This window comes from Cynocephalus volans, chromosome X, assembly GCF_027409185.1.
Source record: "Cynocephalus volans isolate mCynVol1 chromosome X, mCynVol1.pri, whole genome shotgun sequence".
NCBI classification, from domain to species: domain Eukaryota; kingdom Metazoa; phylum Chordata; class Mammalia; order Dermoptera; family Cynocephalidae; genus Cynocephalus; species Cynocephalus volans.
Window position 1 is genome coordinate 45,957,106 of NC_084478.1, and position 20,994 is coordinate 45,978,099.

The 20,994-nt window shown below is 37.6% G+C and overlaps 2 pseudogenes; one reads left to right on the top strand and one right to left on the bottom strand.

The window, feature by feature from the left end:
* Nucleotides 1-2,865: 2,865 nt before the first annotated feature.
* On the bottom strand, nucleotides 2,866-3,377 carry LOC134367187 (ferritin heavy chain-like; annotated as a pseudogene).
* A 15,680-nt stretch (nucleotides 3,378-19,057) lies between these two features.
* On the top strand, nucleotides 19,058-19,759 carry LOC134367945 (serine/arginine-rich splicing factor 2-like; annotated as a pseudogene).
* The last annotated feature ends 1,235 nt before the right edge of the window (nucleotides 19,760-20,994 follow it).

The following is a 20,994-nucleotide window of genomic DNA, read 5'->3' on the forward strand; positions in this document are numbered from 1 at the left end:
CATGTCTTTTTTCTGATATAAAGAGCTGCCATTTAGGCTGCTCTAATTATTATTATTACTTTTTTTTTTTTGGATTACCTTTACCTATAGATTTCTTACAGATTTAACTCCACAGTGGAAATAACTTTTTCCCCAGATTTAAAACGATGTTTTAAAACCAGTCCCTTAGATGTCTACTGTGTAAACCACACTACTAAAAAATACCTTCAAGTGCATCTTCTGTCTCCAGGCGAAAACACTACAAAATATGTAAACAAATGACTAACCTCTTTATTTGCTAAAATCTACTCTCTTAAACATGTTGAGTGATTGTTCAAACTTTCCCTCTCCCTCAGGTAACATGTCTCATTGTTAGGAAGAGGGATTTCCTTAACACATTATTTTCATAGCATAATTTCCCCAGATGATTGTCATTATGATGATGCTTTAGATTTGTTTAGAATGAAGACTAGCTGGACTACATCTGTCCTCATAGTTTATAAAAACTACTGCATTTCCATTTGTGAGAATTTGTTGAGTGACTGTGTAGCATTACCTCTTCAATAAAGATAAAGCAGAGAGTGATAAAGGAAAACATTCTCCAGCTACACTCTTGATTTAATTGGTTATTAAAATGATTTCACATTGAATTTGTATTTTAGTGTTAGAAAATTGGCAAAATGATAATTAACATTTGGCTTAACTGGGCCAAGTCCATGTCTTATTTAACTTTGATTCCCTAGCATCAACTCATTTATTAAGAACAGATGATTGTTGAATTGAATTAAGCAGCCAAACAGCAGAAAAATGGAAGTTGTAGTTAATAAGATGGTCCAGACTGAAACACCGTTCTCATTGAAAAGCTTTCTTGTCATTTACTAGCATAATATAATCATTTATTAAAATGATTGAATGTTTTCCATACTGAGAAAATTATAGTTTTGTAATATGTTGATGTCTGCCTGTGAATAAAATAGGCATGCTATCAAATTCATTGGAGGTGTCATGAGAATTGATACCTGAGACTAGCTGTGGGAACACATTTAAATTAAAAAATCTGCAAGAGTTCACAGCTAGATATTGCCTTCTGGCCACTATTGTTTGGGAATAATGCAATTTCAATATACAGAACCACATCATATATTTTAGGACTGCAGAGAAGCTTGACAGGTCCTCTATTGAAACTAAGGAGGAATGCACTGCAAGTTGGTGCTCAGACAAATATGAATAATGAGATAGAAAATGTTGATGATCTCAATTGGAGGAAAGAGTTGGAAGTGTAAGATAGTGCCCATTCAGCATATTACTCATCACATATATATTTAATGATCCTGGCCTTTATTAATAAAATGCTGTGTAACATATATGTCTTATTTTTTTCCCAAAGTCGAATCCCTGAATTTTGAGAAATTTTAGCATGTTTTCGTGAGAGAAAGAGAAGCCGTCTCATTTGCAAAAATGTGCAGTCACTGACTGCTTTTTATCAAAGGGTTTATTACTGACCAAAACTCAGCAATCTAGTCTGGAAAATCAAAAGGAAGAACTCTGCTTCTGATGAGATGATATATAACATTGCCATGGATCCATTTTTTTCACTGAACACCTATTACTGTTTTGTGGCACTGGCTGATACTGAACATAGTCTAATAAAGGCTTGTCTAAAGAATTAAAAACCTATAAATTATGAAGGAAACATGCTTCCAGATGAGAAGGTGTGGCTGTGGTAACTACATTCACTTCTTTGTATTTTCATCCAGGCAATTGTTTTTATTTTCTCCTTTTCACCCTTTCATTCTTTTTCCTTTCAGCAGACTCTATACCAGGGAAAAAGAGAAAAATGTAATTTATTACCCTAGAGGAGATATTTATTCCACTAGTAATAATTGCAATAGAGTCTGATAAAGGTGTAGTGATAATAAGATATATTAGCTGTGGTTCTCTTTGTAGCAAATAACAAAAATCAAACCAAAGTTGGATACCTGAATCCCAAGGGGAGAAATAAAACCAGGCTCAGAAAAGATCTAGAAAGCAACTATATCATTTACAATAATGCAATAACTAAACTGCTTTGAACAAAAGATGTATTCCTAAGGAAAAATTCAGAATCTACTCTGGAGATTCAAAATGAACTCTGCTGCTGGTAGAATGAATGCATATGTAAATAAACATGAACTATATATACACAGAAAAATTAAATACATATATATATTAAACTACTTTGTTCTAAGGAATATACAAAAGCCTAGCACTGGTGACCCCAGGAATTCATGCTGGTGTCTATGTTATTACTGTGGCACAGGCTGAGCTTGCCAGCTTCCAGGGCCCCCTTCTGGCTACCTAGAATCAACAGACATTAATATTTACATATTTGAAAAAAGTTTTCAGGTAAAGCTGAGGACCCCTTTTTTTTAATACCTGACCAATCCCATTCCCTTCATTTATCCCCCAGAGGTACCAAGTTTTATACTTCTACCACCCACCACACATCTGTCACAATGTATATAAGAGAAGGACTAATGTTGTGTTCGCCAGAGGTCCACGGAACACCTTTCCCCTCCATCCGTGGAGATCTTAGCTGCATGTGGACGGGGCGGGGGTGGGTGGAGAGACACCCCTGGATACCCGTTTTAAACCTGCATGGGGATTTGCCCTTATCCTTAAAAGGTGAGAGTTTTGCACACGCGAATCAGCTGGACACCTATATTTCTTTGAGAACCAAATAACTTTATTGGGCACAAGGGCAACACAGGAAGGAAAAGCTTAAGTGAATGTCTGGAAAGGGCAACATGCACGCCCGGCCTGGTTACCTGGGGAAGGCACCCCGTGGCCGTGGGGACAGTCTCATCTCAGTCCTCCTTGTCACCGTCGCCACCCAGGGTGAGCTTGTCAAAGAGGTACCCTGCCATGCCGGCCTCCGGGGCCCCCATCTTGTGCAGGATGGTGAGGTGGCCCCCCAGCTCCTTGACGACCTTGACCTGCTCGTGCAGGTAGTGGCTCTCCAGGAAGTTGCAGAGGTGTGCGTCGGCCTTGTCGGTGGCCAGGTGGTGCAGGTCCAGGAGGCTCTGGTTGACGCACTTCTCCAGGTGGAAGGCGGACTCCATGGCCCTGAGGCCGCTCTCCCAGTCGTCGCGGTCGGGCTTCTTGATGTCGCGCAGGCAGATGCGGCCTCCGCGCTGGTTCTGCAGCCTCATGAGCTGCTCTGCTTGCTCGCGCTTCTCGTGCGACCGGCGCAGGAAATAGCGGGCGAAGTGCATGAGGGCCACGTCGTCGCGGTCGAAGTAGAAGGCCATGGACAGGTAGACGTAGGAGGCGTAGAGCTCCAGGTTGATCTGGCTGTCGACGGCGGCCTCGCAGTCCGGGTGGTAGTTCTGGCGCACCTGTGAGAGCACGGCGGCCATGGCGGGCGGAGGCAGCGCTGGCAGAACCGCGAAGGGGCCGCCGGCGCGTGAAAGGCTGAGCGGGCGGCGGTGGCGGCGGCCTCGAGGTGCTCCCAACATGGACGTTAGGCAGCGGGTCTGTGACGGGACCGGAAGTGGATGGTGGCTACCGTCACGTGACATGGGGTGGGGGGAGCCATATCTGTCGGGAGTCAGGTGTCAGAGGGACTGAGTCCAGCAGGTCAGAGGGACCGGGGACAGCAGGTCAGGGGGGTGAGGAGTGGAGATCAGACAGTCGTGGGGATGGGGGTCAGTGGGTCAGAGGGTGGAGGGCAGTGGGGAGGAGGGGGTCAGGGATGCGGCGCTCCCAGCGTCGGCGGCGTTGGGCAGCAGGTCTGCCACAGGACCGGAAGTCGATGGTGGAGTCTGTTACAGGGAAGGGGCCGATCTGGTGCGGGGGTCAGGGGTCGGGGGTCAGCTGGTCAGAAGGGCCAGCGGGTCAGGGGGCCAGGCGAGCAAAGTGCAGTCGGCCACAGGGGGTGGGGACGGTAGTCAGCGGGTCAGGGGTACGGGCATAAGGTGAAAACTCGAGGAAGTCAGAGGGGAGGGGTGTCATGAGTGCTGAGGTACATCCGCAAGGTAGGCGACTCTGCACCGACCATCTGACCTACATAATATTTTTTAAAGTTTTTTATGAATGTAAGTGCAACTTTTTTAAATCACCTGGATTTCTTAAAGCAACTTATTTGAATATTGTTTAAATGTGATTGTTTCATTAAATGTGCTGTTTGTGATGTAATTAGTTGTATTTTTCATATCACAAAACTTTATTTGAATGGCAGCAATTCCCAGTGGCTTCAGTATCCATACTAATGACAGTTGTGATGACCTCCTCACTTAGTGTCTATACCTTATTAACTCCAGCGACCTAAGCTTTTCTCCTCTACTCCTGATCAAGTTCACACTTCTCCGACAGTAGAGCACCACCTCCAAAATTTCAAAGGTGAATCTTTCCACTTTTCCATCTTTCACTCTTTTGAACTTGTTCTTCACTGCTTTTCACTCTCTCTAGTCTCTCAGTCTTTCAGCACAATTCTGTAAACACGTTCTTCCTGTCCTGCTTGGATCCCCAAATGGACAGTTTCAATGATCTCTTCAGTAACATCCTAGATGTGCTCATCCTCTTCACCTAGATTGTGAATTCCCTCTTTTTGGGCAAAAAAAACTTTCCTCTTTTTCTTTCTCTGGAAGAAAACAAAAGCTTTAGGTGACTTCTTAGAGAAAGCACTGTTAACCATGCAGATGTTTTCATCCTGTCCAACCTCGTTCTGACTTTTACTGCCACTCATCAAGCCTTTTATTTTTTAATCCGTTAATGATGTTCTGTGGCATGAGCCATATAAGCTATACAAAATTCATCTCTTCCTCAATTCTCAGCAAACCATTCTTTCACAATCATTCATTCGCTCAACTTTCCTACCACAGATCTAAAATTTCATTTCATTCATTAATTAATTTAACAAATATCTATTGATTACCTAATATGGCCCAAAAACTAATATAAGATTTAGAGATATACCAGTAAAAAAGAGAGACAAAAATCCTTGTTCTCATAGGGTTTGTATTCTAGTGGAGAGGTAGACCAAAACCAAAACAAACTGCCATCTTTTCCCCCGTACTGTCTCAAGTAAATACATACAAGGTGTTACACATGTATATGGAAATAAAAAAGACAAAATATATTCTTGGAATTCAAAGATCTCATAGTGAAAGTCATAGACCAACCAAACTAGGTATTATAATTGAGGTATTTATAATTAATTTATTTGTGCATTAATCTAATGACCACCTATGTGCTCCAGTTTTGTGTCACTCACTGTATTTGATTCTGGAAATACTTAGGAGAATCAAACATAGTCTCTGTTCTTAAAATACAAGATAGAATGACAGAATATAATAAGTGCCCTAAGATGGTTTTAAAGTTATGGATAAAATGCCTACTTTTATTTAAACGTTTATTTTTTAAGGAGAGGGACACCTTGTTTCTCTTTTTTTTTTTTTTTATCTTTCTAATGTTATTTTATAGTCAGTTTTTATGAAGAAAATAAAGGATCAAATATCAAACTGTCGCTGTGTAAACTTATCTAGGAAGTTTTAGAGGCATTTAATTGTTGATTCTGTAAAGAAACTGAATAGTAACAATGTTTCTTTGATTATTTTTTATATAAGAATCATACAGTAGAGATGGAGAAGTGGCACTTGATCAATTTCTCAGTGAGATAAAATTTTATTCTGTATAACACAAGTGCTTAGTCTTAATGTAGACTTTAAAAAATTTCTTTGGGAGATTCCATTGTTGCCTTCACTGTAAGAATCTACTTAACTAGAAGATGTCTTGTTTTGTAGAACGTTTTTATTATATTCCCAAGATTATTTAATAATTAATTGGTCCCTTTGATTTTACTCTTCAGCTATTTAAAATAATCATACAATTGTACAGTTTTATGTGTACTGAGGGATGGTTATGTTGTCTCTCAGGTTTCTCATTACTCATCACTAACTTCTAAGGAAGTAGTTAAGTATAAAATATATGGTATAACTAAGGGAAACCTAAGACTTAAAAAAATGAACTCTTCTAAGGGAAATCAATAAAGAAGCGTGGGCTGAAATGTCAGATTTCCATAAAGGAGATATACATGTGTATAAACAAAAGCATGCCATCCTGTTTTGCTTTAACGAAGAATATGAAACTAAATATAGACAGAGTAAGAAATCTTCAGAGCAGATCATATTTTTAAAAAGAAGCATGAATATAGGTCAATAAGGTAAAGGCTTTGAAATATTTATGGTCGGTGTTTGTATTAGTAAGGGTTCTCCAGGGAAATGGAACTATAGTACGTGTGTGTGTGTATACACATATACACACAGACGAAAGAGATAAGCCACCAACTCCCATTACTTATGGTCTAACTTCCTCATGAATGTATCATTGAGCCTACTGCATGTATTACTTTTTAAAGAAGGGATTATATGGAACATTGAATAACACTTAGCTGCAAAAAAACCCTGCAAATATGAGGAGTTTATAGAACATGTTTTTATGTTAGTACCTGTAAAAATACCAGGCTTATGATAGGTGCTCATTAGAAATGTATTGCATCAATGAATAACAACTAATCACTGAGTCAGAACTTATTGTTCGTACACATATAGAGAAAGAGACAGAGAAAGAGAGAAAGGACAGAGAGAGAGAAATGAGAGAGAAAGAAATGTATTAAGGAATTGGCTCACATTATGTAGGCTGACAAGTCTCAAGATCTGCAGTTGGCAAGCTGGAAACCCAGGAGAGCTGATGGTGTAGTTCTAGTCCAAAGGCTAACAAGCTTGAGACTCAAAAAGAGCTGATATTTCAGTTTGAGTCTGAAGGCAGGAAAATATTGATTTTTCAGCTTGAAGGCAGTTAGGAAGGAGAGGTTCTCTCTTATCAGGGGAGGGTCAGCCTTTTTGCTCTATTTAAGACTTTAGGTAACTGGATGAAGACTGCCCACATTAGGGACGACAATGTTCTTCGCTCGGTCTACTAATTCAAACATTCATTTCATCCAAAACCACCCTCACACACACATACCCACTATAATGTTTGACCAAATATCTAAGCGCCCTGTGGCCCAATAAAATTAACCACTGCGATATTATTCATAATAAGTGCAGAGTGAACAAATAAAAATTCTAGTGATATAATTTGTAAAAACTCCTTGTTTTGACATTCAATTCCCTTCATCGTTTAAAAATGTTATAGAACTAATAGTTACACAACTGATAATAGACATTAAGTTCTGACTCAGAGTCAGCGATTAGCTCTCATTCATTCATTCAATATATTTCTATCAAGCACTTGTCATATGCCTGGTATCTTTATAGGCACTAACATGAAAACTTGTTCTATGAACTCCTCGCATAAGTAGTGGGAGTTGGTGGCTTATCTCTTTGTCCATGTGGGTGTGTATGTGTGTGTGTATTTGCGTGTTCATAATTATACAAATGTATGCATATGTGCATATTAATAAACAAAATCATCTTTTAATGATAGTATTGAGAAGTGATGTATCAATCCAGAATCATTATTATCTGTCTCTGGGCTGTTCACTCTGCATTATCTCATTAACACAGAAACTCTCTGAATTAATTTTTATTGTCACTCATATTTTACAGGTAAAGAAATTTTGAATTAGAAAGTATGTAACACCTTCTCTTTATTATTGTAAGAACACAACATGAGATCTAAGCTTTCAACAAATTCTTAAGTGTACAATACTTTATTGTTGACTATGGGTACAGTGCTCTTCAGCAGATCACTACAGCTTACTTACCTTGCTTAATGGAAACTTTATTTCTGTGGATTAGTAACTCTCCATTGCCCCCTCCCCCTAGCCCCTGGCAACCAAAATTTCACTTTTTGATTCTATGAACTTGACTGTTTTAGATATCTCATAAGTGGAACCATGAAGTATTTGTCTTTCTGTGACTGGCTTATTTCATTTAGCATAATGTGCTCAAGGTTCATCTATGTTGTCACATATTGCCGGATTCCCTTCTTTTTTAAGGCTGAATACTATTCCATGGCATGTGTATATCACATTTTTTATTTCTATTAATCTGTTGATGGAAATTTACATTGAGTTCACATCTTTCAAGCACATAACTTGTAAATAGCAGAGAGTAACGCTCTTAGCTGGACTCTTCCCTAGGTAGTTTTCAAAGTTTGGCAGGACCATGAGCTCCTTTAGGACAAAGATTGTGTTTAATTTGTTCAATGATAAATTCTACATAGTAGGTGCTCAAAAATATGAATTAAATAATTTAGTGACCTATTACAAGTTTTAGTCTCATCATTTCTCTAAATTAAAACCATGAGTTGGGTTGGATGTTGAGTATGCATGAGTATTTGAACAGTGTTTCTTTTGGAAGAAAAAAAAATCAATGACACACAATGGTGACAAACTGTTATTATAATTATACTTAATTATGCACAAATATAAAACTAGTTATAAAAATCTGTATGCTTAAAGGTATGTTTTTATACCTATAAAACTAACAATTTTACAAATATTACAAATAAAACAGTAACACTAATAAAATTAAGAAATTCCAATTATGCTTCAGATTATGATTTTTGTCTTAAACACAATCACTTCTCACTGAAAACAGATCTAGTTGTAGTGGTGCAAGTTTTATTTTGAGCATGCCATGCCTATGTATCCCTACACACATGGCACATCTCAATTCTTGACCACCCTTCTTCGCTGAAACGATTGACACACTTTAGTTTATACAATGATTCATAATGTAACTTTCCTTTCAGGTAGTAAATGCCATCCTTTAAATATTGGCCATCCACATTCTTTTTTTATTAACTTGAAAAGTAAAAAGTGAAAAGTGGTACTTTATTCTGATGCAGTTTGTTGTTTCCATGAATTATCATTTAAAGAGTCTCAATAACTGAAAGTGCTGAAATTTTCTTTTATTAAGTTATTTTTCATTTCCTAATCACAACTGTAGAAGGAAATTTTAGTTTTCCTTTTAGTTTTTGCATCTGGTAAAATAAGTCAACATGACTATAAGAGTGGACAGGGAACAGTTGTCATTTTTACACTAGGACATGCCATCTAGCAGCAGTCACACTCAACAAGATTCACAAACACGCTTGCAAATGTGGACACTGAGTTTGTGTGGCTTTATTAAGCTATAAAGAGATCGAGATAATCCTGAAAATGCTTGTAGTAATTTTTTATTTAGATGCAAACACAAGACCAGGTCTATGGATGTACTCAAATACAGAGAGCTCTAAATTAGAATTGCATGAATACACCATGTATTCAATAACTATTTCTTGAAAATCTAGTGCATGTCAGGCTTTGTGCTAAATGCTGAATGATTGCAGTAGACATTGACTTTAATATCATGGTCTCATGGGCCCAAGAGTTTGTTTCAGTTTACTTTGTTCACCAATAAAATGTGATATATGCATATCATGTGTGTGTGTGTATATATATATATATATATTACCAATATAAAATTAATTGCTATTAAGTTGATAACATAATATATACTAATATACTTTGAAATATTTGTGTGTATTCAATACTATTTTTTGATGCCTGTACTTCTATTGTTACAGATACAGAAATTGCTCCAGAAGTTCTTATACCTTTTCCTACATAGCAGTATTACTTAGAGTAAGTAGATTTGATGGAACTATGTTAATTAACGTAAAGACAGAATTTCTTGGTTGAAGCTATATAATTTTGTTTCACGAAAATCAAGTGTAACTTTTTTGAAACATGCTAGGGAAAAAGCATGAGTCGTATAAAATATTCATTATGATTCCACACTTTACCACAATATAATCCAGCATGCTAACAGTGTAAGCTTATGTGTTATCCTTATTCTTCAAAACTTGACACGAGTAATGTTCTTTCATTTTTTAATTTTCTAAACTTTTCTTCCACACTCTCAATGCTTTATTTGCTGATTTCTTCTTTCATAAAAATATAGTAATGACCTCAACCAGCCAATGTTAAAACTCAGTGAAAAACACAACTTACAAAAGTAAAAGTTCTGTAAAATATTTCCTATGTGTTATTCATGTTTACTACCTTCCTTCTGAGCTTTTCATTCTTCAAATCCTGCTCACATATGAAAAATTTTAAAAAAGCAATATCCTTTTGATTTATTTACTTAAAGTCTTTTGCCATTTTCCAGATATATCTCTGAATGTTGGAGGTTGGTTAAACCTACTCAGGGGGTTTCAAATTTCTAGGAAATATCTGACTTTTAGTAGCTTTCTGCCAAAATGATTTTAAACCTCATTTATTTTAATTTTAATTAATGGGCTGGGAGATACACGCGTGTGCGCGTGCACACACACACACACACACACACACACACACACACACACACTTATGTATTTTTTGTGTGTGTTTGTATGGCTGACCGGAACAGGGATAGAACTCTGGACCATTCTCTAACCAACCGAGCTAGACAGCCAGTGGGTATATACTTTAGCTGTAAAGATTATTAACATTTCACTTTTGCTTATGCACACTGTGCTCCTAAGTTATGATTTCTTACGTGACAAACAACCCATAAGGTCAGGTTCATTAATAATCTGCCAACGCTTAGGCCCTATGACTCCATTCTCTATTAGTAATATTAGCCTTTGATTTTCTCTTGCCAGAAGAGTGCTGATTCTTTGAAATGATTAGCAGTAATATGAATTTAAACAGCATGTAATTGTATGTGCCAGAAGAGGGATTGAGTGCAAAGACAAAACCTAGCATTTCTTCATAGAACATGGATTGAAGACTTGTTCTAGAGCAACTGGTGGTTTGGGGAAGGAAGGTGAGGCCAAAGTCAGCTGATTTGAAAAGGAAGAGGCTGTTGAAACTGGAAAGTGAAGAGAAGGGAACTACTGAAAGGAAGTATGGAAGGTCAAAACTCTTCACTTTGACTGCCCGTGTGTGTGACAAAGTCCCTGGCCTGGAGCAGAAGGGGAAATCTGTGCTGAGAGCAGCTTCTGGAGGCAAAGGATGTTATTTTTTGTACATGCAGCTATTGAAACATTGCCTAGCATTCCTCAGATCTTAAATAACCATCAAGGACTAAAAATTGCAATCATAACTGGAAATGTCTGTTCCATATTCAAGATAATCTATCTAAAATTGCTTCCCTATTTCGCCAGGTCTCTATCAAATATCAGTGCTTTTAGTTACCCGTGAATCATCATTTCGGCTCTGAATCAAATATATTTCTCAATTACGCTGTAGAGAATAATGCAATTTTCCCTATGCAGGCTTCCCCCCTTAATTTTATCTCCCCCGCATTAATAATCTCTAATATTAGAAAAAAAATTGTTTATAAATGAATCAAGGTGTACAATTCTCCAAATCATGAAAATCAATTCCTAAATTATTACTGACTGACACATATATTAATTAAATCAATGTAAATATTTCAGTTAATCAGTTTGTCTACAAAGATTGCAACTACAAGAGGAAAAACATGTGAGGGTACTTCAAAAAGTTCATTAAGAGATTTGTATTATATTTTTTCTGATTTATTTATTTTGATTACATATATTTATGGAGTAAAGAATTGACTATGAGTATTTATGTACAGTATGTGTTGATCAATTCAATATTATTAGCATGTTCATCTTAAAAATAGTAATATTCTTTGTGTCCCTTGCCCAATTACTCCCTAGACAGCAGTTTTAGTTCTCTCTTATATTGACAGTCCGGAGAAAGCAGGCAGAGACAATGTCGCTCAGGCACACAGTTTCTTTCTTTCCAATTTATTGTTTCACCATTTCTGAGATCAATCCTAAACCAATTTACTAGCAACACATCAGAATTGAAGCCCATAGGAAGGGGGGAAGAGGAAGCAGAGGGCAAGCAATTTCCTTTAAAACGGTGACCAAGAAAGTCACACATACTCGGATCATGTCCTCTTGGCTCCTGAGGGGTAGAGTTATTTTCTAGTACCCCTTTTTACTCAGCGTACCTGCTAAGTTTCTATCGAAATTCCGTAACCTGCCACTGTGTAGAACTGGTCTTTGTTGTCAGATAGGACACTTTTTCTTTTGGCTTTTTAATATTTGCTTTTATTTTGAAACAAACTGGAGAAAGTACAATCATTCTTCAGGAACCGACAATTAAGTTTCATATTTAATATATGTATCACTTCAAAAGTGGACATAAGGCAAATAACAGTTATGTCTGTCAGTATAGTAGTTTTTATAGATGAGAGTTCACATCTCAGGTAGAATTTTCTCTGTAACTAGAGTCTATTACTTTACGGCAACAAATAGGACGGGTAGAGTTTTCAGGCAGCCAGCGATCAATGCAGTGGACATGATATACATGGGAACAAGGTAGTATGCGAAGCTTGTTGCCTTCTATGTATTCTGTAATGCAAACACAACAGGTTGTTAATCAATCAATTTCACCAAAAGTTCTTACTGCCAGGTTCTCAATATGTGCTTTGTTGAGTCCTGTAGGTTGGTCATGATCATCTTCATTTAAGATGAAAAACTGAACAAGATTAAGAAAGGGCCAAGAGTCATCTTCATCAAAGGTCCTATGTTGCATTTCTTGCCTGGCCTCTGATGGTGAGTCTGACGATGAGCTTTCTTCATTACTGCTTTCAAACATCAATAAGCTAATTTCTGAATATTCACTATTGAAGCTGGAACTGGACATCGGACTAGAACTGGAACTAGACATATACCTGGAGCTTGACCTGGAAATTGATGAGGAACTTGATTGGGGTCTAGGATTTGAATCGGAACCAGAACTCCTACTGCCATTGGAACCATCTTTTCCATTCTGTGACTCTGTCCTTTCCATGTTCTGACTTGGGGGTCAGCAAGTAGGCTCTAAATCACTATCACTGCCCGAAAGGTTACTTGACTCATCAACTCCTGTCATTATTTGCCTTAATGTGCTCTGAGTTGCAGCAGATGTTCTATCATTTAAACCAAGATTTACAATTCCACGAATTGCCTGTATTTAAGAAAGAAAATCATGAGGCTAATTCCAGTTTAATGACAGTAACATACATTACATGAGACAAAAGGAATAGAAAAGATATTTGTTTACTAAATTGATTAATAAATAAAGATACAGAGCAATAATATTTGTGTGACTGATTAATGCTACAACAAGTAGAACTCTGCCTTGATGATAATTTTATTTTAATTGAATGATTGGATGTTTGAACCAGTGCAATGTTAATCCTGTCAAAGATGTCGGCTTCAGAAAGAATGCAAGTGAAGCAGTACAAAGAAAAAGAACAGCAGCACCTAATCAGATAAATCTGGCAAAGCAATCTAGGATATTTGGGGGTAGCAGAGGCAACAAGCCATGTTTTCCTCAAATTAGATGCTAGTGGCTCAAATATTGCATCACTTCCAGTTCTCTTGTCACAAACATGTAAATACATATACACATACAGTTACAAAGGAAAACAGTAGAACTTACTAATTCACTAAGCATATTTTAATGGAAATTCTTTAGAAAATTAACTATATTTTTAATGTTTTACATATGTAGCATGTGTTATTAACAATTTCAACTATCTGATTTATAAATTACAATTTTAAACATTTTTAAAAACTCAAACATAACTAATAAAATGTACCAATTTTAGAAATGCAATCCTAGTAATATAAGTGTAAAATTTTTAGCGTAAGACATTGAATTAGGAAAAACAACAACAACAACGACAACAAAAATATGATCTCATCTTGAAGAAGTACTCTGTCTTACATGATGAAGTTGTTCAAGGTTCGAATGGGGATAATTTACTTTAGAAAGATATTAGAAAGATCTTAGGGCTTTTCCTGTTTTCTATTTTCTTCTCTCTCTCTGTTTATACATACATTCCCTGTCATAATTCTTTGACAATACTTCCTAATAGATGGAAGAAACTAAAGAAACCTAACAAAACAATGTATGGAATCACAAAAGACCAAGAATAGCCAAAGCAATCCTGAGCAAAATATAAAGCTGGAGGCATAACAGTACCTGACGTTAAAGTATAGTTAAAAGCTATAGTAACCAAAACAGCATGGTACTAGCATAAAAATAGGCACATGGACCAGTGGAACAGAATAGAGAATCCAGAAATCAACCCATACACCTACATTCATCTGAACTTTGACAAAGGCACCAAGTCTATGCACTGCAGAAGAGACTGCCTCTTCAGCAAATGGTGCTGAGAACAACAACTATTTTTAAAAACCCATCACAAAATATCACATAGATTTGAATTAAGTCAGACCTTACCACAAAAACAAAATGTAGAGATCAGAAAAAGTCTATATAGGTTGTGCAAGAATAATACCCAAATTGCCCCTTACCATTTGAAGAGAAAAGGAAAATGGATCCTACACTATCTCATGTTAAATCTAAGGGCTCTTTCCTGTCAGATCCAGACCTCATCTGTTTTCAATTTCAGATTTCTAAATAGCTCTGACAAAAATCTTTAAATGCCTATGAATTCTCATAACACTGCTCAAACCACGTTTCATATTCCTAAATTTTCAAATCAGTGAAAACCAATACTTATTAATGCAACTCATTCCTTGGAAATTTTAGTTTTTCATGATAAGAATTAACGTTAACCAAAATAAAAGTAGATATGATCAATTAAATCTCCTAGGAGGAAAAGGTATTATTTTCCACTTAACTCAGTGAATTCATTGCAATTAGAAGAAATATTGTGGCCTAACATGAGTACTGAGAAAAGTATACAGTTTTGACTAGTTGACAAATCTCCATTTGTTATGCAGTAAATCAATGTAACCTAGATTGTAACCGATGGTGTTGCTGCAGCCATAGTGAAGTCTGAAAGGCCAGGTTTGTTCAAGTTACTTGGTCCTCTAATTAGAAGACGAAATATAGTTTTAATGGCCCAGTAGAAAGATTAATGGATAGAAAGTTTAAATACCCCATAATCAATATTGAATGATGTTTTAGAATTCTGTATGGAACACAAAAGCTGCATAGCATTTTGAGGCAGAGCACTTATTCACTTGGATTCAGGAAAATTTTGATATTGTATTATATGCCAAGATCTATGCTAAGTATGATCTTAATGTAGATATAAAAAAGTAAGAAATCTTGCCTTGGAAGAGCTCATAGAATAGCATATTTAAAAAGTGTGTATAAAAAGATTCTAACACAAATTATAATGGAATCAGCGCTATAGAAACATTTCAAGTTGCTATGGATGGGCAGATGATAAAAATAACTTCTTTTGCCTTCTAAAGCTGTAAATGGATTTTTATAGGAGACGGCGTTATTTGAAGGGTCCTTCAGTGACTGACAACCCTTTCACAGATAGAAGTGGAGCAAAGAGAAATGTAGAAAGATTCACTTTCTTTCCTTTTTAATAATTCATCATACATATTTGTGGGATACAGAGATGAATATCAATAACTGTATACAATGTGTGATGACCAAATCAGGATAATTAACATTCACGTCATTACAAAATGTAATCATTCCTTTTGTCCATTAACCAATTACTCATTAACACCCCATCCCCATCACCCTTTCCCAAGTCTAGTAACCACAGTTCTGTTCTCTCCTTCTGAAAGTTCAATGTATTACTGTGATGATTACATTTCTTTCTTTTCTCTTTTTTCTTTTCTTTTTGTCTTTCTTTCTTTCTTTTACTTTCTGTCCTTTCTTCCTTCCTTGTTACATTCTTTCTTCCTCCCTTTCTTCTTTTTCTCTCTCCTTCCTTCCTTCCTTCCTTCTTTTAGCATGTTTTTTCACTTCCTTCTATCTCTCTCTCTCTCTCTGTGTGTGTCTCTCTCTCTCTTCTCCCCCACTTGTGAGTAGTGATAGGGATATGCAGTATTTATCTTTCTCTTCCTGGCTTGTTTCACCTGACATAATTTTCTCCGAGCTCATTCACACTGCCGTGAATGGAAGAATTTTGGCTATTGAAATAGAACTGTGATAATCCTGGGAGTGCAGGTTTCTCTGACATGTCGAGTTCCATTTCTTTGGGTATATTCCCAGTAGTGGTATTGCCGCATCATATGGTAGTTTTATCGGTAGTTATCTGTCAAACTTCCATACTGACTTCCATAATGACTGTACTAATTTACAATCCCACCAACAGTTTGGAAGTGTTCCCCTTTCTCCTCAACCTTCCCATCATTTGTTATTCTCTGTTTATATCATCTATCTATCTATCTATCTATCTATCTATCTATCCATATGATATGTATATATAATAGTATGTCTAACTGTGGTTAAGTGATATATCAGTGTATTTTTGATTTTCATTTCTCTGATGATTAGTGATGTTGACTATTTTTTCATATGCCTGTTGCTCATCTCTGTGTGTTCCTTTGAAAAATGTCTATGCATCACCTTTCACCATTTTGTAATTGGAATATTAGTTTTCTTACTGTGAAGTTGTTTGAATTCCTTGTATATTCTGGAAATTGATATAACCATGGTGGAAAACAGAGTGGATTTGCCTCAGAGAACTAAAAATACATCTACCTTATGACCCAGCTATTCCACTGCTGGGTATACCCAAAGGAAATGTAATTAGCATATCAGAAATACACCTGCACTACCATGTTCATTTTAATGCTATTCAGAATAGCCAAGAGATGGAATCAACCTAAATGCTCGTCAACAGATGAATGGATAAAAAACTGTGGTGTGTATATACACAAGGAAACACTATTCAGCTAGAAAAAGAAATGATATCCTGTAATTTGCAGCAATATGGATGGAACTGGAAACCATTTTGTTAAGTGAAGTGAGTCAGTCACAGAAAGACAAATACCACCTGATCTCACTCATATGTGATTTATTAAAAACGTAGTTGTCATACAAGTGGAGAGTAGAATAATGGGTAGAGAGTCTGGGAGAGGAGTGGGGGTAGAGAGAGGAGAAATGGTGGACTAACGGGTACAAAACTGTGCTATCTACCCTAAGTGAATCATTGTGCAGTGTATGCATGTATTGAAACAATAAATTGAACCAACCAAAAATAAATAGCCATAAATTATTTTTTAAAAGGAGAATTTTCCCCCATAAGATCAAGAACAATACAAAGGTGGCCGTTCTTACCACCTCTATTCAATATGGTCCTTGAAGTTCTAGTCAGTTTACTTAGAAAAGAAAATGAAATAAAAGGCATCCAAGCTGGAAAAGAAGAACCGAAACCATCTTTATTCGTGGATGAGAGGATCTTGAATGTTGAAAATCCTAAGGAATCCACTGAAAAACAATTAGGACTAGTAAATGAGTTCATTAAGGTTGCAGGATACGAGTTCAATATAGTACCAACAATTGCATTTCCCTATTCTAGAAATATCAATTTCATTTCTGTATACTAGCAATGAGCCATTGTAAAACAAAATGTAGAAAAGAATTGCACATGCCATAGTATCAAAAAGAATAAAATTCGTAGGAATAAAATTAACCAAAGATGAGCAAACATACTACATAAACAGTATTACATTGCAAAAAGAAATTAAAATCCTAAATAAATGGGAAGACATCTCATGATTATGTATAAGAAGACTTAATAATGTTAGGATGGCAATATTCCTCAAATTTACCTACCTATTAAATTCAACACCTATCAAAATCCCAGCTGACAGAAGTCACGTTACATACTGACCTGGCCCTCGACTTTATGCCTAAAGGTGCTTCTACTATGGTCTTTTTTAAAGCTTGAGTGGCTATGTAAGAAATCTGTCTACCCTGGAACTGCCAGGCTAAGCTAGACGGATAGGCTGTGGAGAGGGAGTGGGGAGGTGGGAACCAGCCAACGCTTAGTGGTTCCAGACTGATCTATTAGAGTCATCCCAGCTAATTCACCATATATAATGGAGCACAAACAAGCCCTCCTGTCCCCTCTCTGAGTTCCTGAGCCTCAGAATTATGATAAAGTAATGAGGAGTTGCTAGTTTCAGCTACTAAGGATTGATGTAGGTTTTGTTATGTAGCAAAGGATAACCAGAGCACATAGATATGCATTCGCAATGTGCAGAAGATTTTGTGGCTTGCAAAGAGTACACAATGTTCATTGAAGGTGGGAATGTTTAATAAAGTACTATTTTCTACTTCTCCCAATCGTCATCAAACTCATTTATTGGAGTGCAATGAATATGATTCTGGAGAAAAGATGTCAACGATTTGATGAAATACAGTTATTACCTGTAAAATTATTTTTCTATATTATAGTATTATTGAAGTACAATTGAGAAGTAAAAATTGTATATATTTAAAGTGTACAACTTGAGGTTTTGATATATTATGCATTGTGAACTAATCACCACAGTCCAGCTAATTAATGCATCCATCATCTCTCACAGTTATCATTTTCCTTTTATGTTGTGGTGGTGGTGATGGTAAAACACTTTTTAAAAAATGACGGTCCTAGCACAGGGACTTACTCCATACGATAGTACATCATGAAAATTAACGGGAAAGCAGTGAATTCTAATAATCCGGGTTGTATTCGATTCTATAATTTGGAATCACAGATTAGGACACCCTTGGCTAATTGATTTTTCGAAGCAGCCTATAGCAGAGAAGGAGACCCAAACTGAGTTTCTGCCTATAGGTCACACCCTGTAGGTGGCTCTCAATCTTTCTTTGCCTGTTAGTATTATTGAGTCACCCTTAATTGCTCATGATTTGTCTGTTTTATGGTTTTCGATGGAAACAAGACAGATTCTTCTGGCCTACACGAATCAGCATTGCAAGGAATTTCAAATCACGTCATTATATCTATATGTATGTGTATACACTGTACCCATAATTAAAACTGCATGTTTGGATTTATGCCGGAAAAGTCATGAAATGTTATATGGTTGTGGACACTCATTACAATAAATGTGTAGAGTTGTCTCTCTGTTCCTCAAGTGGACTCAGCTCTGGAGATGGGCGAGGCTGCGAGGAACACTCTCAGGTCTCTAAGCATCCACACAGGGAAGCCAACTGCCAAAGAGGCAAAGAGGCAGAGCCCGACCACAACGAACCGAGGAAAGCGTCGCAGCCGCCTGCTGTGCTCGCCGCTCGCATTAGTCCCTGGTGTTGACCTTCTCCTGCTCCGTGTGGAAGAGGGGAGGAGCCCAGGCCACGTTCTCAAAGGCCATGAGTTACAGTCACCCCCCTGTCTATGTGGAGAGCATGACCTCTCTCAAGGTGTGCCACGTGACCTACCGCACCTCAGCCAACACCCTGCGGCGAGTCTTTGAGAAGTTCAGGTGCATCGGCGGCTTGTACATTCCGCGGGCCACTTCACTAATGAGCCTCGTGGCTTCGCCTTTGTCTGCTTTCTCTACAAGCACCACGCCCAGGACGCCATGGATGCCCTAGACGGGATCGTGTGGGATGGCGCGAGCTGCGAGTGCAGATGGCCCACTGTAGTCACCCGGCATATGGCCACCACAGGTGCCGTCGGGGAACGCCACCTGCAGGTACGAGGGAGACAACTATGAACGTCAGAGCCGCAGACCAAGGCCTCGTCGTCCCAGCCGTTCCAGTAGGAAGGGCCAATCCAGATCCCGATGCCGACATGGATCCCGACCCAGGAGTAGATCTCACGTCAGCTGCTTGAGGTCTAGGTCTCGCTCCCGCTCTCCTTCTCGCTCTCACCGCAGATCTTCATCAACCCCTAGATCCGGGTCCACCCAAAGATCCGTATCCAAGTCCTCCTCGGTGTCCAGATCTCGCTCGTGGACGGGGTCAAGCTCTGGGTCCAGAAGTCTTCCACCTGGGTGCAAGAGGGGTTCCGAGTCCGGATCACGATCCAAGGGTACCTCCAAGTCTCCTGAAGAGGAAAGAGTTGGTTAGTGACTCACCAGCAAGCAACCTGAGGACTGGGCTGCGGGGGGGAGGGGCGGGACGGGAAGGTAGAAGTCATTTGATCAAACAGTCCTTGAAACAAGCCACTATCACTTGAAAAGGTGATTTTGTAACGTGTTGTCTAACTTTTTACCTGTTCTACGCCTTGCCTCAGGTGGTAAACTTCAGTTTTATATGGTATTTTGCAGTTGTTATTTGAATAATAGTTGAAAATCTTGTTAGGGAGGTGAAAGACTTCAATTTTCATTATTGGTTTGGGTATCTGAAGTGACGTTTCATTTTCTTCAGAGTGCTCACTTTTGTGTGTTTGTTTGAAAGTAAACTATTAACCGCATTTGTGGCCTGCTTATTTAAGAAAATGTGTGCAGCCATTTCCTATTGAGTAGTGAAAAACTATCTAGTGATTAACTCATTATGGCCTTCATTCTTTAAAATTAAAAACCTATAAAAATTGGTGTAAATTCATTTACATGTGCCGTTTATCTTCAGGTCTAAATGATAACCTGAACCTGCAATTGTACGAAGACATTTTAGGTGAAAATAATTGATTTTTAAAGGATTATTTATCAAACAAAATTCCAACCTCATAATAAGTTTTTGTGCACCAGACACAGTTGTATTGCCGTTGAGTAAGGCTACTTGGCTGTTAAGGTGATGATTTGTAGTGCAGAGTGTTTGGCTAATTTTTGTTTTCTCCTGGTCACTCCTGTGTAAGGATGACATGCTGTACAGAAACAGATGGCTGTCCAGTTTACTGAAACGTCTGACAGCTGCACTTCCCTTCACCCAGACCTTGCATATGTCTTGCAAAGCATACAGTGAACACATCTAGCGGATGAAAAATATGCCCTTATTTTTCCTTCTCACCACCCAAAGGGTAAATCTCATCATCCTCATTTATGAACTTAAATATGAAAAATGTTAAGAAACCAAATGATTTGTAACTTAATATGTACTGATAACATGCCCTGAATGGTTTTTTTTCTCTTATGCTTATTCTGTACTTTAACCACTTTCTGAAGTTTTAAACATTTTTCATATTTCCTGCTGTGTTAAAAAAAAATAAAAATTAAAAGTTCAATGTGATTATAGTCTCATTTATAACATTGTGAAACAAAAAAACATCGAGGTCATCCATCTCAAATGTTTTCTTACAAAAAAAATAAATTCTCAAGACCACAGAGCACCAACCTTCAGAGATCTAAGGTGTAAATATTTTAATT